We start from the raw sequence: 22,170 nt of genomic DNA, 5'->3' as shown, positions 1-22,170 counted from the left end.
ATGCTCAGAATTAGTCCAAAATGACAAAAAAAACACTGAACCCACAGACATTGCCAACATCCTAGCTGACAGGTTCAGTGCAAACGCCCCCCCCCACCAAAAAGGCAAATATCTATCCCAGCAGAGTGCTACCCCCCTGACATCTCAGATGCTCAAGTAAGAGCCGCCCTCTCCAAAGCATAAAACACAGCATCAATGGGACCAGACGGTGTCCCGGGCTGCATCCTACATGAACTCCAAGAAGAGCTAAACCCAAACATAAAACTACTGTTCAATCTCAGCCTTACTACAGGATATGTACCCAAAGAGTGGCATACAGCAACAGTGGTCCCTCTCCACAAAGGTGGTACCTCAACGGATCCTGGAAACTATTGCCCCATAAGCATGACTAGCTTGGTCTGCAAAGCTATGGAAAGGATCATCATGGACCTCATAAATAAAGATATTGGGGACCTACAGACACTGCATCCTACCCAGTTCGGCTTTGTTAACGGCATATCCTGCCTCTTAAACCTGGTCGATTTCTTTGAAACAGTCACCGAGGCCATTGACGAGGGGAAGGTGGTCCACACAACCTACCTGGACCTCGCAAAAGCCTTTGATACAATACCCCACTCGGGCATTATAGATAAGCTCACCAGCTTAAATATAAACCCCTATGTCACTAGATGGGTTGCAAACTGGCACAAGGACAGAACCCACATGGTTAGAATTGCTGGAGCCATGTCAGACTCCAAACCAGTTACAAGTGACATCCCACAAGGCTCAGTCCTGGGACCTCTCTTGTTCGGTATATATTTCTCGGAGGTACAGGCCAACACGGAAGGACTGTGGCTGACCAAGTTCGCAGATGACTGCAAACTGGGTGCCATAATTGACTCTCCAGCCGACACAAGCATCCTCCAAAAAGGCCTCATAGAAACAGACAACTGGTGCCAGAGCCATGGCCTCAAGCTAAACGCCAAAAAGTGTATAGTCATCCCCTTTGGCAAAAACAAAGTGCCCACTAATTTCCACATAGGTAGTAATCCATTAAGTACAGAAGAAGTAATTAGGGACCTGGGGACCCAAGTTGATAGCAATCTCTCATTTGACAACCACATGGCCAAAGTGGTTAGAAAAACATTTTATATAGCCCACCTAATCATGAAGGGATTCACATCTAGATCAGGGAGGTCATCGTGCCTCTTTACTCATCCCTCATCAGGCCCATAATTGAGTACAATGCCCCTTTTGGGATGTACCTTACCAGACACCTGCAGCAACTGGAAAGACCCCAAAAGTACCTCACCAAGAGGATCAAAGGGCTCAAACAGATGCCATATGCTGCCCGGTTAAAGAAACTCCAGCTCTACTCAGTGGCATACCACCTGCTCAGAGGCGATGTGTGCCTGACGTATAAAGCCATGTCCAACCCGGAATTATTGGACATGCTGCACCTCAGAAAATCCAAATCCCATCAAGCTACGCGTTCGAGAGACTTGAACCTCAGCACTGAAATAAATAGGACATGCTGGAGGGACAGATTCATAACCCAGAGGCTCCCTTCACTCTGGAATAAAATCCCAGTCCTGGTTAGGCAGAGTCCCTCATTGACTCTCTTCAAGAGGAATCTTGATGAGTGGATGGGAGATCGAAGGTTTACCCCGGGTATCACTTCTGTGTCACTGTTAGACAGAGGCACAGTATACTAACCTCGAAAAAGGGCATAGCAAAATTAATTTAAAATGGGTGGCGAAAGCCAAATACACTCTGGCTAGGCTTATAAATGCCCTAGGGCAGATAGCCTAGTATGAACCTATGAACCTATAAGGGGTGTGAGTGTTTTTGTGACTGTATGTGGGTTAGGGTTAAATAAGCTGATAGAATCAGTGTAGTGCATGTGTTTTGTGTAGTGGTAGGGTTATGGGAAGGGTTTTCTAAGTAAGATGCAAGGATGATGGTTAGAGCTAGCATGCCTTAGTAAGGTGGTGTGGGAGAGAAGCCGTCTTCCCAGATTATTAATGCATGCTAACTCCAACTGTGGCACTGCCCCAACACTAACCCTGCACCTTACCTTAAAAAAACCCTTTCTGTAACATTACCACTTTTCAGAGAAATTATGCTGGAATGTGTGGTGGGGCCAGGGTGATCAAATTACAAAAGAACACTGTTTTCTTTTGAGATTTTGTTTTATTTTATTTATTTACTTTTATGTTGCGATTGTTTTCATTATATTGATTTTTGAAATGCTTCAGTGGATTAACTGAGTGTTTATGATTGTGTATTTTGATAAATCAATGTATACTCCTTTAGGGGATACCTATGCTTGTAAATATCAACTCCAGTTTTTTGGCAATAGTCTTAGATTTAGTCTTGTTTAAGGTCACAGCTTCTGAATTTTTGTAGCATAGTACAGTATTACTATCACACACTTATGCCCTTCACTCGATTTTACTTGTGATTCCATAATGTACATAGCAATTTGTTCAAACAGCATGTCTATGATAGACATTAGAATATATGAAGTCTTAAACTCAGGACAGAGTGCAGTTCTCTCACATTTTGGGTAGGAAGCACAGAAGTGTTTTATCTCTTTCATTATGTCTAGCCAATAAAATCTGGCTAATTCTCTTCCTTAGGTTTGTCCACCCCAAGGTGATCCTGTAACATCTAACTAGATTAACTTCATTACTGGTTCCCCTTAAGGATTTAGAAGTAACAATTTGTACAAAATGTATACTCTGTCTTTGTTTATTGTATATAAAAGATAATTATTTAGCTCAGATGGAGTACAAAATAATCAGAATGTCCTTTTCAGCACATTCTCCTAGAATATTGGATATATTCTGTTTTGCCCTGCTTCGAGTATTATCCTTCCATTGTCATATTTAAAAGTCTACATGGTTTAAGTCTACTATCTCATGATTACCTTCTTCATGATCTTGTCTTGGTATGGGACATAGGTATTCTTCTACCAAAACCACTCTCACTGCAGCGTCTTCTATTTTAACCAGTACAAAGACAAGTCCTAGACAAAAGATCTACATATGCATTTGCTTTCTATCATCTTTCTATCAAAAGTCAAACCCACCTCCGTAAACAGCACAAATAAAAAAATGAAGGTTATACTACTCAATGCTAGGAGTTTAAATCTCAAACTGCATGCGCTTGAAGCACTCCTCAGTATGGAGAACGTTGACATCTGTGCAGTAACTGAAACCTGGTTCAAGGCTCCACAGACCACCCCAGCACTACCGGGCTACAACTCATAACACACATTTCAGCCACAGAACATGGACCGAAACACAAAAGGAGGGGGTATATCCATATTCATCAAGGATACCTACACCTCCAGGTTAGTGGCGCAGCATGATACCTCTAAGATCATCCATGTGCAATTAACATTGGGCAAATCTGCACTGCAAATTGTGGCTTGCTACAGATCACCCTCCCTGACCCAGGACCACCACTCCACCTTTCTGGATACACTGGAAAACATGAAGGTCCTACCAAACACCCTGATATTGGGTGATTTCAATTACCCTACCATTAAGTGGGAAAATTACTCAAGTACAAACTCCCAGGTCCAGTGCTTCCTGGAATTTATCAACTCAAATGCCCTGAATCAGCTGGTAAACTCCCCTACCAGAGGTGAAAACATATTGGACCTGGTCATCACCAACATGGGCGAGAGGTGTACCGCACCAGAGGTCAACCCGTCACTGGTTAGATCAGACCATAAACTAATCACTCTGGATGTCCACACCACACCACCACCCCCAACCAAGGAAACCACACTGAAAAACTTTTCTATAGCAAACTTCACCTTACTTAAGACAGAGGTGGTAAGTTTCATAGCCCCCACGCTAAAGGATAACAGTGTCCAAGATGAAGGAACCTTTACAAATGCACTCTATGAGCACATACAAGGATGCATGGATCATGCCATTCCTAGCAAAACCAAGACTCACTCCCCTAAGAGAGGGAAACCATTCTGGTGGACCCCTGCCATAAACAGGCTATACAATGGGAGGAAACTAGTTCAGAAAAAAAAGCAAATCCCAAGAAGGAAAGACATCCCTGATCAGTATCAGTAAGAAACTAAGGTCCCTTATAAAATCATCTGAGGCTAACTTCGAAAGAAAAATAGCCAAGGATTCGAAAGATAACCACAAAGCCTTCTTTAGATATGCCAAGAATCTATGTGGCAACTCGCAGATATGCTCTGAGCTAGTGCAGAATAGCACAGAATATACTGAACCTACTGATATTGCCAACATCCTGGCAGATAGATTCAGTGCAAACTTCACCCCCTCTCAACCCCAAAAGGGCCCACAACAATACCAAAAAAGTGTAGTGTCCTGGAAATCATAGACGCACAGGTGAAAACAGCCCTTTCAAAAGCCAAAAGCACAGCTTCAATTGGGCCAGATGGTGTCCCAGGCTGCGTCTTGCACGAACTACAGAACAAACTAACCCCCCACCTAAACACACTGTTCAACCTCAGCCTGTCCACAGGCTACATGCCCATAGAATGGGGCACAGCAACGGTTATTCCGCTCCACAAAGGAGGGGCCACAACTGACCCTGGTAACTATCGACCGATAAGCCTGACTAGTCCGGTCTGCAAAACTATGGAGCGCATCATCAAGGAACTCATTAACAAAGACATTGGGAACCTCCAAACACTTGACCTGACCCAGTTTGGCTTTGTTAAGGGCACATCATGCCTACTAAATCTGGTTGACTTCTTCGAGACAGTCACCAAGGCCATAGATGAGGGGAAGGTGGTTCACACAGCCTACTTTGACCTCGCCAATTCTTTTGACACCATTCCCCACTCGGGAATTTTAGAAAAACTCACCAGCCTGAACATAAACCCCTATGTCACGAGATGGATTGCCAACTGGCTTACAGACAGAACTCACACGGTAAGAATAGCAGGCTCCAGGTCCAACTCTATACCAGTCACAAGGGGTGTCCCACAAGGTTCGGTCCTGGGACCCGTACTGTTTGGCATATACTTCTCAGAAATACAGGTAAACACAGAAGGACTATGGCTAACCAAGTTCACCAATGACTGCAAACTGGGAGCCATAATTGACTCTCCGGCTGACACGGACATTCTCCAAAAGGGCCTTACTTAGATGGACACCTGGTGTCAAAGTCATGGTCTCAAGCTAAACGCCAAAAAAATGCATAGTCATCCCGTTTGGGAAAAACAAAACACCCATTAATTACCACATAGGTGGCAGCCCCCTTAATACAGAAGAGGTAATAAGAGATCTGGGGACCCAGGTAGATAGTATTCTCTCCTTTGACAATCATATTGCCAAAGTAGTTAGGAAATCCTTCTATGTAGCCCATCTAATTACTAAAGGGTTCACATCTAGAAATAAAGAGGTTATAGTGCCCCTCTACTCATCACTCATCAGACCCATCATACAGTACAATGCCCCATTTGGGATGTACCTCACAAGACATTTCCAACAACTGGAAAGACCACAAAAGTACCTCACCAAGAGGATTACTGACCTCAAACATATGTCCTATGCAGCCCGACTGGAAAAACTCTGGCTATACTCAGTGGCATATCACTTACTCAGAGGTGATCTCTGCCTGACTTACAAAGCCATGTCCAACTCAGAATTGATGGACATGCTCCACCTAAAGAAATCCAAGTCACTGCGAGCCACATGCTCTAGTGAGCTAAACCTCACCACAACAATAAATAGAACATGCTGGAGGGATAGATTCCTGTCACAGAGACTCCCCATGCTTTGGAACAAAATTCCTAACTACATTAGGCAGAGCCCCTCACTAACACTCTTCAAGAGAAACCTTGATGAGTGGATGGGTAACAGAAAATACACCCCTGGGATCACTTCATTGGCTCGTCTTGACAGAGGCTCACTTAATCAATGGGGCAGCAAAAGCTGACACTCTCTGGCTAGGCTTATAAATACCCTGGGGCAGATAGCCTAGTACCTACCTATGAACATATGAACATATGATCTTGTTATTTCCTGTTTTCATTAGTTTTCTTCTGCTCTTGAGTAAAAGTCAATTTTGAACACTGCATTGTCTTACTTATTTCAATTTTAGTACTTGCTATCATTTCTTTGCTCTGCTCTGGGGCCCTTCACTTAAAAGCACTTCTATTTTGTCTTCTCTATTTCTGTGCTAACACTTAGGGCTGGATTCAATAAAGCCTACACTAAGTGTACACTAAGTGTACACTGTTCTGAAGCACAGACAACACAGACATAACACACACCACCTTCCTCCTAATTTTAGTTTTCCTACTGATATTTTGCTGCTTTAAATATTGACAGGGATTTGTAAAGGTTGCCACAAAGTATAGACTACATGTACACTTAGCGTAATCTTTCTGAGTGACTAGAAAACACAAAAAATGAGATAAGAATTTTATTGAGTACATATTGTGTACAGGTAGCGTACACTGTGTACACTTAGCATAGGCTTTATTGAATCCGTATTACAAAGTCCCAGTGCAGCCACTTGTCTTTTACAAACTTAGGTTAATGTCAGCTCCCATTCAGTTCCATTACTGACATCACTTGAAGTATTGAGTTTCTCCATCACTGGCATGTTTCTGGTAAAACATGTAATTATTTGTGTCTATATTATACAGCCGAAAGCACTAAAGAGCGAATACAAGTACATTGACACATAAAGAGCGATGTAAAATAATAGCAAAACACATATTTAGCAAAAATCAAAACACCGAACGTGTTTCTTTAAACAACAGCACCATGCAGGTATACTTAAATTAACTAAATAAAACTAAAATAATACACTTTTGCAGGGGGCTGTGCCCCTCCCCCACCCCCTACTACTTAAATATACCAACTCCGAGATTGCAGTACAGTGGGGAAAAGGATATATTTCCTTATCCCCAGGATTGCGCTGCTGGCCAGGCAAATACATTTGGTGTTCTGATTTCCGTTAAATATGTGTTTCACTATAAGTATACATCGATCATTATGTGTTGATGCATTCGCTCTTTAGAGCTTTCGGCTTTATAATATAGACCCGATTATTTTACCACCTAACTATAACAAGATTCTTGCCACTTTTATAGCTAATATGCTAATTCCTTCCTTCTGGTTTTGAATTCTGGAGCTCTGTATGAATGTCATTGTCCTGTGTCAGCCTGATACATTATGTTCATGGATTACTCCTCCTCCCAATTTTACACAATGCCTTTAAAATGGAAATTTTTTCTTGGTATAACATCAGAAGTGAAATAAAGTGGTACAGCAGCAGGATACAAACATTTTCCTACAACTGTTTGAATTTCTACATGTGTGAATGGATATTTCTTTCTATCACTATTAATGCATATTACCTACACTTACTCTTTGCAACTAATTTTATGCTTGCTTATCAGGAAATATATTCTTCTTGACTCTAGTAGGACTTGAATATCTCTCTCTCTCTCTTCCAGAAATTAATCTAGGTATTCTTATAACTGCATATATTTTACATATTGTACTGTTTTAATGTATGTAATTATTTTATTGACTCTTTACTGACTGTGCTAGTCCCACTGTCCAGTGTTTTGTCTTCAGGAGAGACCGTAGGTGGTAGTCATACTGACTATGGGAAATTTGGTCAGGCATCAGGGAACTACTCCCGCTCTGTTTTGATAAGTGCCATGGAATCATTTACATTCACCTGAGCCATTACCAACTTGGACAGATGTGACGTTATTTTAACATCTCATCTAAAGGAAGGTACACTTAGGACTGCAGCACTTTCTTATGCTGTACTACAGTGTTAGTAACTTGTGTGGGAATTAAACTCATTTCATTCTGATTTTACAGCACCAAAGTTGAAGATGCTGCTTGTTGCACCACTGATACTGTATATCAGTCTTCCCTCTGACTGTACTGTAGTTGTAATTTGCTGTATTGTGTTTTGTTGGATGTTGTACCTTCCCATTTTGTATCATATTTCCCTAAAGCGTTATACTGCAAATTTCTGATATCTTCTTTGATCGCAGGTCATGGCTGCAAAGCATCAACAAACCAGCCTCCCTACCTGATTATCAAATAATAGATAAATAAATAAAAGTAAATAAATAAATAAAAATACTGCACATTTCACATGTGGTTGTAACAGAATGATAGAATGCTGATTCAATTACTCTCTCTCTGCAGTCATATCACATTCCACAGTTTCTTTTTTTGTAACTTGCTTATAAATTTTCACATTGCTGCCACTAGAATTATCTTCAGTATTAGTGGAGTAGGATTTAGTTATATGACCCATCCCTCCACATCTGAAACATTTTAACACATTACTTGCTACTTTTTATTCCACAGAAGATTATACATTTCTTATTGCAACTTTAGCCTTTAAAGTAATAAATTCACTTTTACACAACATATCATTTCTTATTGCAACTTTAGCCTTTAAAGTAATAAATTCACTTTTACACAACATATCATTTCTTATTGCAACTTTAGCCTTTAAAGTAATAAATTCACTTTTACACAACATATCATTTCTTATTGCAACTTTAGCCTTTAAAGTAATAAATTCACTTTTACACAACATATCATTACCTAATAAACATTGTACTGAAATGACTAAATTGTTAGCATTCTTAGGGTCAGTTTGCAACACCCACTTTCCCATACTACTAATCACCACTATCAGTGCCTATTACCTCTGACACTACTGTTAGTCATCTTAAGGTTTTCTTTTTTTATTGTAAATATCAGGCTCTGACAGTGGTATCAGGTAATTTCAAAGCAAAGGGGCTTCAGAAAGCAAATGAGTGGGTGGTGGGCTATCTGGAATGGAAGGGGTTATATTATGACAGGTCAGTGACCTTTTAGCTATGATCAAGCAACAGCTGAGATCTTGCACTTTTATCAACAGAACTGCCTTGTTTCACACTCATTCTTGTCACTATACTGACTATATGCATATCATGTCTCTGACTATGATCAATGAGGGTCAATATTAGGTGAAATAGAGCCCTAGACAAAGAACTCCATGGCAACACCTATTGAATAAAGGTTATTCTCTGCTTCCTTGCACTCCATGTTTTCCCTCTTCCTGATCCTACACCATCCAGACAGATTGCTTTATTTCTTATTTTTTTACAATTTGTCTTACTCTTCAGCTTTTTCCTACATCTTTTCATTGCACCATAAGTGGTTAAGACAGCATTGCAATGACAGTGGAGGTAGTAACGGAATTAAACCACAGAATTGGGGACTATTACACCTACAAAAATTCATATATATATATATATATATATATATATATATATATATTACATACAAAAAATGTAAATGACAGTCACCAGTATACACACCTGATGTTTGATGAAATAATGATCATTGCGTTGTATTCTAGCCTGCTGTTGCTAGCTAATTAACTGCCCACCAAAAGCTATAGTGACCTGTGCACACCTCAAAATTTTAATTGTGAAGAAAGTTAAAAGATCACACTGTTACTAGCTCCCACCTAAGCTATAGTGACCATCTATGCACACTTTTCAACAGCAGTGGTTTTAGAATAGCTGGAGCTCAGGGCAGAGATTGAGATGGAACCCCACTCTGCTAAACATGTTTAAATTTTCTTAGACAGCTTAAGGTTTGAGGAGAAAACCAAAGCAATGGCATAACATTTACACAAAGACAGGGAGGTCATGCAGACTCCAGACAGAAGGAATCATAGCAAAGAACTTCACCAGAGGATGCAGTACTGTTAAATGGCAGTGATACTCTCTGTACTAATGTACCAATGACTGCTTGCTGATATAGATATCATGCTCAGACTGTCACCCAAACAGATCAATTTGTTGTGTACAGTGCTGATATTTGTGATGGAAAGTGAATTATGACCAAATTGTTACTTTTATAAACACTGCAGCACTCCATAAACAGTCATTTTCATCCACGGACAATCCATGTACAAATAGTCACAACCACATTATTGTGTGTGCATATGTAAGAGTATTAATTGTGTTATCAAAATATCCAGTATAGGGTATTCTAGCTGGTATTACACAGATGCATACTTGCTCTGCAAAGCCAGAATACTGGCTGTCAAAACCAAGAAAATAACAACATGGTCAGTCAATCCCATCTAAGCACAGCCTCCATTCCCAGAAATTATATCAACTTTGTTGCCTGTGCACACCCAGATGCCTGATTGCAATAAGATAATGGCCACAACAATGTTTTTCAACTTTGTTTCATATAGACAATTGCTGCATTAAAGTACTCCAGCTTGCTTCATGTAAATACACATTAGTCCTGTAAAGCCACAATAGTGACTGCTCAACTAAAAAATACAACAGGATCATCCACTTGTATTCATAGACACTACCATACCCAGCAGTTATAACCTATTTTAGACTGCATTCTCATCAGATATTTAAATGGAATATAAATAATTGCCATGGTAATTTCAAATTAGTTTCATACAAACAGTAGCTACAATAAAATATTCCATTTTGCCTTATATAAATGCATATTTGTTTTTCAAAGTCATAATAGTGACTGGTTAGTATGAATAAATAGTAGCAGCCAGGTCCATTTTCATCCAAAAAAAAAAAAAAAAAAAAATATATATATATATATATATATATATATATATATATATATATATATATATATATATATATATATATATTGTAATTAAATAAAATATTTGACCACAGTAATTCATTTCATTCTCCATGCATGCATACAGATCCATCTACCTATTATAGTCACTTTATTTACTGCATTCATCTCAAATGTCTGATTGTGATAAAATGAATGAATACATTCCTCCATCTTTCTAGATTTATCAAAAGCATTTGACACTGTTCCAACTCAAAAACTACTATTAGAACTTTACTTCTTAAAACTCTCTCAATCTGTACTATCATGGTTCCGTACCTGTCTATCTTGTAGACTTCAGGTAATCAGGAGGCAACAAACATATTCTTCCTTCCTTCCTGTCTCTATAGGGATGCCACAGGGATCCATCTTTGGGCCTCTACTTTTCTATATGTACACTAATACACTTCACATAGCTTCCAGAGATGCCTCAGTAATTCAATATGCAGATGATTCCTCTCTCATCTGCTCAATCCCTACCCTCTTCTTACTACAAAATATTACATAAGACTCCTTCTCTTCTACAGAATCTTTTCTATCTAATACCCAGCTGTTTCTTAACCTCAATAAAATTAAACTTATATTGCTTACCTGTAAAAATATCACAGAGCAAAAGTATTCCTTTACCATTACCTCTAACAGCAGCACTTCACTAGAAGCTATATTGCAAACGAAGCTGCTAGGAATCATAATATATGATAATTGTAAATTTGACCAGCATATAACACATGTAATAAGAAAGCTATACTTTGGGGCTTTATATAGATCCAAACAATATCTTACTAATGACAGCAGAAAAAAAATAGCATCTGCATATTTACTGCCATCATTACTTTATGCATCCCCCATTCTTAACAAACCAATTTCTTATCTGAAAGCTAAACTACATACATGTTACAATAAAACTACAAAGTTTTCCTCATGTCTTCCTTCCTATTCTCGTCATTAGCCTACCCTGAAAGAAATGAAATTGTTAGAATTACCAACCCATCTTATTTATTCACAATTAATCATCACCCATACTCTCCTCTATCAACCTGAAAATTGCCCAACTCTGTACCACTTCTGCTCTCCAACAAGACATTTATGATCTAGTACTCAATCTGTCCTCAAGACAACTGAATTAAATAATTCAGCAGGGGACTCACTCTACAATGTGTTTCAAAAATATGGAACACCATCTCCTCCTCACCTATGGCTCATTCCAAACCTACATAACTACAAACCTTTGTTTAAAAGAACACCTCTCCAAATCCTAACTAGGCTCCTGCCTACCCCTAATTAGGACCACCATTCCAAAACCTAGTCCCTTCAATTCCACAATCTCTTTTTTCTATAAATCCAAATGCAGCATCCTTCCCCAATGTCTTCTCAACACTCTCTTTAATCACAACAGTATAGTCTATCTTAAATTATTTGAGATACTCATCCTTTATATTTCCCCATGTGATTTGATGCTTTTGTACTTATTTTCTTTGTGGCAATTCCTCTTGATATGATATTTTTTGCTATGTATGTAAACACAGTTCTGCTTCTATTTGTATTGTACATCATCTGGAGGTCTATATTTAACCATCAAATGAAACTTCCATCTAATGGCTAGACATTGGACCCTATTCATCAAATGTTCATTTCACCGAATGTGTGGGATGGGGAAATTAATAAATTTATACCTAATGGAACCAAAATGTATTCAGCTATCAGAAACATCACACACACACACACACACACACACACACACACACACACACACACACACACACACACACACACACACACACACACACACACACAGCCATATTACTGACTGGGGCTATGTAAGATGTCTGGCATAAAGCACAATGGATTAAGGCTGTAAGTTGTCAACAGTTTGTTTTCTGTGGTCTAGGGTTTGATTCCCTCAGCTTTCATTTGCCTAAATGTGTGACTTTGAACATGTCACTTAACTAGACAGTATTCTGTTGCTGAGCCTGAAAAAACTCCACGTGGATCAGTATTCTACTCTCTTAAGAAATAACAAATAAAATAGATAACTAACTAAATAAATAATAAGTAAAAGATGTCTGATTTTCAAATGATGAATAAATACATAAATAGTAGCAACATGTCTAAATCACTCTAGCTGGATAACCATATTCTTTTCCCTGGTTGCTAAGTTAAAGATGCAAACCATCACCATTCAACTCACAAACAACTGCGTTTTTGTCTCAGAAAATGCACCTGCTAAGCATTAAATTAATGGTAAATCTCTGCTTCAAGTATTTAGATATCCAAAAGTTACTTTACTTCCTTCATTTGTGAGCATTACTCGTTAATACATTTGGCATTGCATTAGGACATTTGATTAACATAACTTAATAGCATATTATCAAATTAGAAGTGTTCTCTGTCAGATCATAGAAGGCCACATCAATGAAAGCAGTTAATGCACTTTGACTAATTATATTCGGTACTAACACTATTATGAAACGTTTTCTTGAAAAAAAAGTTCAGTTGAAATGCAGAAAGCACTGATATATTCTCAGTTACAAATCAAGATCTAGCCATACACACAATACCTTATACTCCACACAGGGACAATATCCTATACACCCCATAGCCATAACTCAAACCAACCTTAGCCTAGCTCCAAGCCAAACTCAACTTTAGAGATAATTTGAACACTGTCCTTACATTTAACACCTTTCCAAATCTAAACTCTTTCCTTAAAATCAATGACTTGTACAAATGCTACAGTACAACAATGGACTAAATGCGCATTCATGTAATGTGACATTCACCAGCACCAAATTCAGAGAAATTGCCTATATTGTATAGTCTTCAGTAAGGTTGTTTTTGAGCACCTGCCAACACACATCTTCTAAGAATGTTTGTACAGCAACCACCACCAAACTCAGATAATTAAACTTTAATAAATGCATTGTTTATTTCAAAATAAACTGAGTGTGGGGTCTCAGCTCAAGTCATCTTTTTTGCACAGTATTCAAAAAAAAAGCTATGTCTCATACAAGCAAGCAAATGAACATAGGAACAATACTAGAAAAGTGATCATAGGATCATAGGAAGTTACTAGGCTATTGGCCCTGAGGCCCTTAAAAGCCTAACCAACAGTTTATCCCATGTTTAGACAAGTCAGCACCCAATGCCCCTGTCCAGCAGGGACACAGGTGGAATCCCAGGGATGTATTTTCTGTTTCCCATCCAGTTGTCCAGGTTGCGCTTAAAAAGGGGTAAAGAGGTACTCTGCTTGATGTGGAGAGGGAGTCTATTCCACAGATGCGGGGAGTCTCTGGGACACAAATCTGTCCCGCCAACAAGCCCTATTGATGTCACAGACCAGGTTGAGGCAGAGTGTGTGGGTTACTTGAGTGGAGCTTGACTTGCTGATATTCAGCAGTCCCATCAAGGTGGGATCCGAGATTGCTTGTATGCCAGACAGAGGTCACCTCTGAGGAGTCTGTATGAAACTGAGTAGAGGAATAGGGCTTTTTGCCTCTCTGTGTATGGTAGATATTTGAGGTCCTGGATGCTCCTGGTGAGGAACCTCTGTGGTCTCTCCAGCTGCTGCATATGCTTTGCAAGGTACATGCCAAATGGGGCATTGTACTCAATAATGGGTTTCTATTATGCAATCAAAAATCCCTTTAGGCGAATATGAAGACGTTGAACCATATTGCGCAAAGTACGTAAACCCAGAAAGGTCAAAACCGTGAATTTTGAAATGTCGATTTGTTTTTGGCTGGCCCATCTGTGGTACAGCTCCCTAAGGTAAGTGTGCGATAGATAGGACTTTAGTGTTAGGATTTGTGTTAAGGTAAGTGCATAGATAGGTACTGTATGTAAGACTTAGTGTAGTGTTAGGTGTAGGGTTTTTTAAGTGTATGTATGTATATTATTTATTTTGTTTAGGTGTATGTCTGTAGGGGATGTGTGCGGTAGTTACCGACCTTAGGGTTAGGGAGTGGTTAAGGAAAGTGCATAGATAGCTGTGTTTGTGGGGTTTAGTGTAGTATTGGAGGTAGGGTTTTGGTGCTTTAGTTTAGGTTACTAGTAGGGTTTGGTTAGTGTATGCATGTGGTTTATTTATTTTGTTTGGGTAGGTAGTATGTGGTGGGTGGTGGGGTTGGCTGACTATGACAGTTCGATATTTTTTTTTCACAGTTTAGTGCGTTCGGGATTTTCGTGGTTCGCGGTATAGGGGTCGATGTTTTAGTATTCGCACATAGGATTTTCGCTTTGCTAATATAGACCCCTCAATAACTGGCCTTATAAGGGAAGAATACAGGGATGTTATGACTCCTTGTCCCTGGATAAGATACCTTTAGTTATGAGGTTGGCCATGTAGAAAGCTTTCCATACAATGGAAGCAATATGGTGGCCAAAACTCAGGTTGCTATCAACCTGGGTGCCCAAATCCCTTAGTACTGATTGGCTGCTTAGTTCATTGTTATTAATGTGATAATTTGTGGGGATGTCACTCTAACCACAAGGGATGATGATGCCTTTTTTGGTGTCCAGCTTGAGGCCATGTCTCTGACACCAGTCATTTGTTTGGGTGAGACCCTCTTGGAGGATGTCCACATCACTAGTGGAATTGATGACAGTGCCCAGCTTGCAGTCATCTGCAAACTTAGTCAGCCATAGCTCACTGGTTTTGGCCTGCTCCTCAGAAAAGTATATCCCAAGTAACAGAGGCCCCAAGACCAAACCCTGGGGTACACTGCTCATTACGGGTTTACTGCTTGAGGTGGCTTCCCCTATTTTGATTAGGTGGCTTCTATCAGTGAGCCAGTTAGCTACCCATCTGATAAATATGGATTCATGCCTAGCTGAGAGAGTTTATCTATTATGCCTGAGTGGGGAATAGTGAAAGACTTTGGCCAGGTCAAGGTAGGTGGTGTGCACTGTCTTCCCCTTGTCCATGGCTTTGCTGACTGTCTCAGAGAAGTCAACCAAATTTAACAGACATGACCTTCCCTTGATGAAGTCAAACTGTGTGAGATCTAGTGTTTGGGGGTTGCCAATGTTTTTGTTAATGAGGTGCATGATAATCCATTCCATGGCCTTGCAGATCAGACTAGTTATGTTGATGGGTCTATAATTTCCCATATTGGTGGATGCTCCACCTTTGTGCAAAGGGATGACAGTGGTTGTCCTCCACTCAGCTGGGACAAAGCCGGTACTCAGGCTTTGGTTAAATAGGGTGCCTAATGGTGCTGCAAGTTCCTGCCTGAGTTCATGTAGGATGCAGCCTGGGATGTTATCGGGTCCCTTGGAGGCTGTATTTTTTGCCTTTGAGAGAGCAGTGATGACCTGTTTCCCTAGATGTAAGGGGAAGGGGGCAGGTACTGGGAATGTCCTGATTTACTGATGGGGGACAGAGGGGTGAAGTTTTCACTGAATCTATCATTGAGCAAGTTTGCTACATCTATGGCATTTGTATATGTGGTGTCCTTGACCACCAGTTCTGAGCAGATCTGGGTGCTTCCTTTGAGATTGCAGACATATGTCAAGAAGGCGTTATGATTGTTTCTAGTAGATGTGGTGAATTTGGACTCGCAGTTTCCTTTGGAGGACTTCACTAGTGCTCTTATTTGCTTGTTCAGGCTAAGGAGAGATTGCTTCCAATTGGGCATCTGCTCCTTCTTAGTTCTGGACAGCAATTTTTTTCCTTTTGGTAGAGAGTTTATTTATTGCAAATATCCATCAGACAGGTTTACTCTTTCTTGCATTGGATGATTTAGTCTTGTTGGGTATTCCTGATTTCTTGCATCTCTATAAATGCTCATATAGTGCTTTGGTATAGTTTTGGATACTGGTGCCAGTTCCTAGAGAGGGGGAGTGGGCTGTAAAGCTGTTTATACCATTCCTCAGGAGGCTGCAATCAGCTTTGGAGTTTTTTTTTTGTTTGACCCTAGCTGAAAGGGGGATGGAGGAGATGGAGACTTTGAAAGTGACCACTTTATGGTCAGATCTTACCAGGGAGGAGGATACTGCAGGGATGCTGCAGTGGTTACTAATGTTGGTTAATGCCATGTCCAAGATAGTATCACCTCTTGTGGAGGTATCGAATAGCTGTTCCAAAGCATTTGCATTGACAAAAATCAAGGAATCTGTGGACATTTGTGTTCTGGCATGAGTAGCTCTTCCAGTCTATGTTTGGGTAAAGTCACCTAGGATAAAGGTAAAAGATTGAATGTTGATAGATTCAAATAGGTCCAGATAGGTGGATTGGGCATCCTGAGTCAGATTTGGGGGCCAGTAGCTAGCTATGATTTCTACAGGGGTTTTGTTAATGGTTAACTGCACCTGTAATGTCTCCTGTGTGTCATACTGTTTGACCATTCTGGAAGTGTGTATGTCTTTAATATATATTGAAACTCTACCTCCTTTGGTTTTACTGCCCACACTTTCTGGCCTCACTGTATGGTAGGATGAGTAAACAGGTAAGGGTGGGGTGCTCGCCACAGCTATGAGGCAGCTTTCTGTGACTGTGCAGATGTTAGCATTTTCCAGGGTTAATAATGCTTGCAATGAGTGCAGTTTCATGTTTAGACTACTAGCATTTAACAGCATGACCTTTAATTTGCATTTTTTTGAAATTTTTATGTTGGTAGTTTTAGCCTCATCACTTTTCCTAAAAAAGGCACTATGGGGGAGGCAAGAGCCTTTGCCAGAAGCCTGAAGCTCAAGTGAGACTGATGCAGGCCATCTGTGGCAAAGCATTGTGGTCTGTTGATCATATCTTCCCAGGCTGTCAGGTACTGGATCCCCCTGGAATAACACCAGAAACTAAGAAAATTGTTAAAGTCAATCATTTTCTGTTTGTACTGAGGCATCATTCTGGGTGACAGTAGAATACTGCTTAAGGCTAGTGACATACCCATCTAGGACACATATTCAGGGAGTTCAATCATGTCTCCCTTCATATAGTCCAGGGAGATATGTCTCAAGACATTCATGCCAAAAAAAAAAAAAACCTAAAAAAAAAAACAAAAAAATACTTTTCCTTTCCTAAACTTTCCTAGCTAGTTGTTCCAGTGATCAGATTTTGCTGATCCCTGGGCTTTGTATTTGGTTCCTGTGTTCCTCCATTTTCTTGTGTGGCCAGAGGTAGTTTCTTTACTCACCAGTGGGAGTGGGGAGTACTGAGCTGCTTGTTTGTCCTCAGAGGAGTGGTTAGAGACAGTAACTAGTAATTCGTCGCTCATTTTGGCTCATTTCCTGTTTTTCCAGCCCGCTGCTATAAAGCACGCTTTGGCGGGCTTTTCTGGCATTAGAGAACTTGGCATAGCTCCTCGTGGTCCCCTGCAGAGTTCCTAAGCCAGCAGAGAGCAGAAAAAGCAACTTTCTTGATTATAAGTATTTTTAAACATTTTATTTTGCATTTTTCGATCTTTTGAGCTTTTCGACTACTGTTTGTGCCTATATTACTGTTTTATTACCTGATTTTCCTGTTTTTCTGTGCTTAAATTGTTGATTGCACTTGTTGGCTAAAGTTTTGCTTAAAAGTAACAAACAGGCTAATACACTCAAGTGTACCAGCCTTTGATAGCAATTTAGTCAAATACCAAAGCATTTACTGTATTAAAAAACTAAAAAAAAAAACAAAAAAATACTTCTCCTTTCCTAAACTTTCCTAGCTAGTTGTTCCAGTGATCAGATTTTGCTGATCCCTGGGCTTTGTATTTGGTTCCTGTGTTCCTCCATTTTCTTGTGTGGCCAGAGGTAGTTTCTTTACTCACCAGTGGGAGTGGGGAGTACTGAGCTGCTTGTTTGTCCTCAGAGGAGTGGTTAGAGACAGTAACTAGTAATTCGTTGGCCATTTTGGGTCATTTCCTGTTTTTTCCAGCCCCCTGCTATAAAGCACGCGTTAGCGCGCTTTAGTGCGATTTAGCACAATTTAGCGCGGAGTTGCCACTGTTGCACACAAAAGCAGCGGCAGTTAAACAAGGTTAAACTATTCGGGCTACCTAAATTCCACTCTTCAAATTTTCCCTTAAAACTACCTTCCTCGAACTGTACTGCCGATCTAACCAGCGTATCCTATAACTAAAAACTTCATCTCTACTTGATTCCCAAGTAGACTATTCTCTATCTGTAAAGCCTAGCACTTGCTCCTACAGTACTTGCACCTTGATAAAGCACTATTATTATAGATAGTACCCCACCAGCCTAGAACCCACATCCCCCGGAGTCTTTTGTAAGTTTTTTTATCTATTACTTCTAGCATGTCAAGGGATCAGTTGATAGTGTCCTCTCCTACTCAACTGGTGAACCTGGGAATATTGAGGCAATGTTACAATTGCCTCATGTACACAGACAAACCTCTCCTTCTCCCACAAAACACAAATACGTGCGAGAGATGCAACTATACGGCCAAACTGGAGGCTGCGCTCTCTCAACATAGGACTGGCAAGACCAGACAGGAGGAGAAGGTAACCACACACACTACATACCCAGTCACACATAGTACAATCACAACTTCATATCATACACATAATCACACAAAGACATACTCGGAGGCTCTGACCAAAAATCTACCAAAACAGCAGAGGCCTCCAAAGCAGACACCCAAACAACTACCACCTCAGGACCCAACACATGCAACACATAGACCACACAGTCAGAGTGTGAAACAGTCACAGCCCTTAAGGCCAAACACAATGCCAGACACACTAGTCATTGGTGACTCCATAGTCAGGCACACTGACGTCCCGCTCACCAGACTGAGTAAGGAGAAGGTCACAGTAAGCTGCCTGTCGGGCGCTAGAATCCGCCACATAATGCAAGCACTCAGGCCTCTCAACAGCAGGTACAAGTATGACTCAGTCATTGTTCATGCTGGTGTCAACGACCTGAGATGTACCTACATGAAAAGAGACATTGAGGAGCTCTCTGATTATGTAGCCCAGGCAGGTATGACCCTGACCTTGAGCAGTATCCTACCTTCACCTAGAATGATGCCACAATACAGTGATAAGATGATCAGCTTTAATAATTGGCTTAAATTTTGGTGTCATTCAAAGGGGATCCAATGTCTGTCTGCCTGGGATGACATGCTGGACAAGCCATGCTGCTTCGCAAGGGACAGCTTGCACCTGTCACCCCTGGGCTTCCGGATATTGGCAAAGGCTCTTGCCACCCCCATAGTGCCTTTTTTAGGCAAGGCTCAAATTCTAAACCTACCACCCTAGAACATAAAAAAAGGAAGAAAACTAAGGGTAATGCTGCTCAATGCCAGAAGTCTCAATCTCAAGATGCACGCACTCGAGGCCCTTCTCAGTATGGAGAACATCGATGTCTGTGCTGTGACAGAAACCTGGTTCAAGGCTCCTGAGAGCACACCAGCACTATCAGGTTTCACCTCATATCATGCGTTCCGGCCCCAAAATCCGGACAACACCAAGAAAGGAGGGGGGGTGTCCATATTCATAAAGGACACACACACCTCAAGGTTGGTGGCAACGCACGATGCATCTGAGACTATCCAGGTGCAATTAACCATAGGCAAGACTGCTCTGCAATTTGTAGCATGTTACAGGCCACCCTCTCAAACTCAGGAACCTCACATGGCCTTCCTGAAAACACTGGAGGGGATAAATGTATCTCCAAACACCATCATACTAGGTGATTTCAACTACCCTAATATAGACTGGGAACACTACTCAAGCCCAAACACTCTAGCCCAAAGGTTCCTGGAGTTCATAAACTCAAATGCCATGGAACAACTAGTCACCATCCCCACAAGAGGAGAAAACATACTTGATCTCATCATCATGAACATGGGATCACAATGTTCAACACCGGAAGTATACCCCTCACTGGTAAGATCAGATCACAAACTAATCTCGCTGGAGGTCCTCATCCCGCCCCCACCTGAAATAAAAAAGACCACAGTAAAAAACTTCTCAAAAGCCGACTTCACACTTCTAAAACTAGCGTGGTCTCCTTTAAGGCCCCTGAGCCAGTGGTAAACATTACTCAAACCGCTGAATCACTTACAAATGCCTTCTACCAGCACCTACATGACTGCATGGATCAGGCAATCCCAAACAAAACTAAGACTCTTTGTACCAAAGGCAAGCGTCCAGTCTGGTGGACCCCAGCCATAAACAAGCTCTACAACAAAAGGAGGAAGCTACTACAAGATAGAGCAAAATCCTTGAAAGGTAAGACACCTTTGATCATTATAAGTATAAAACTAAGAGCTCTCATAAAATCATCCAAGGCAAATTTTGAGAGAAAAATTGCCAAGGACTCAAAAGACAATCATAAGGCCTTCTTTAGCTATGTTAGAAACCTAGGAGGAAACTGCCAGATATGCTCAGAATTAGTTCAAAATGATGTGAAGATTACTGAACCTACACACATTGCCAACATACTGGCTGACAGGTTCAGTGCAAACTTCTCCCTCCCCCCAAAAGGAGAGATATCTATACCAGAGGATTGTAGCCCCCAAACATCTCCAACACCCAAGTGAGAACTGCTCTCCAAGGCAGAAAACACAGCATCCATGGGACCGGATGGTGTCCCCGGCTGTGTGCTCCACGAACTCAATGAGGAATTAAACCCGCAGTTGGGACAGCTGTTTAATCTTAGCCTCACCTCAGGATACATACCCAAGGAGTGGCGCACGGCGACTGTGGTCCCACTTCACAAGGGCGGTGCCTCCACCGACCCTGGAAATTACCGTCCCATTAGCTTGACAAGCCTTATCTGCAAAGCCATGGAGAGGATCATAATGGAACTCATAAATAAAGACATAGGGAACTTGCAGACTTTGGATCCAACCCAGTTTGGCTTTGTCAAAGGCAGATCATGCCTTTTAAACTTGGTTGACTTTTTCGAAACAGTCACCAAGGTCATTGATGAGGGCAAGGCAGTCCATACAGCCTACCTCGACCTGGCAAAGGCTTTCGACACAATACCCCACTCAGGTATCATCGAAAAACTCATCAGCTTGAATGTAAACCCATACATCACAAGATGGGTTGCAAACTGGCTAAGTGACAGAACCCACAGGGTCAGAGTTGCTGGCGCCATGTCAGACTCAAAGCCTGTCACAAGTGGCGTCCCACAGTGTTCAGTCCTGGGACCACTCTTTTTCGGCATCTACTTTTCTGAAGTACAAGCAAACACAAGAGGGTTATGGCTGACAAAGTTTGCAGATGACTGCAAACTGGGCGCCATAGTCGAAAACACATCTGACACAGATATCCTTCAGAAGGGCCTCACAGAAACGGATAACTGGTGCCAGAGCCATGGCCTAAAGTTAAACGCCAAGAAATGCATAGTCATACCCTTCGGGAAAAACAAGGTTACCCCTAGCTACCATATAGGTGGCAATCCATTGAGCACAGAAGAAGTCATCAGGGATCTGGGGACCCAGGTTGACAGCAACCTTTCTTTTGACACTCATGTTGCCAAAGTAGTTAGGAAAATCTTCTACATTGCCCACCTGATCATGAAGGGATTCACATCTAGATCAAGGGAGGTCATCGTCCCCCTGTACTCTTCACTCATTAGACCTATG

General features: G+C 41.0%; 1 protein-coding gene across 1 annotated transcript in view; it reads left to right on the top strand.

Annotated features, from left to right (window-relative positions):
- The window catches only part of BMX (BMX non-receptor tyrosine kinase), a 1,099,638-nt gene that overhangs the window by 770,764 nt on the left and 306,704 nt on the right, over positions 1-22,170 (top strand). The window lies entirely within an intron of this gene.

Source organism: Protopterus annectens, chromosome 5.part1 (assembly GCF_019279795.1).
Source record: "Protopterus annectens isolate FY-2018-M chromosome 5.part1, PAN1.0, whole genome shotgun sequence".
In the NCBI taxonomy this organism is placed as follows: domain Eukaryota; kingdom Metazoa; phylum Chordata; order Ceratodontiformes; family Protopteridae; genus Protopterus; species Protopterus annectens.
Note: the sequence above shows the minus strand (reverse complement) of the source record. Positions and strands in the feature narration are given on the sequence as shown.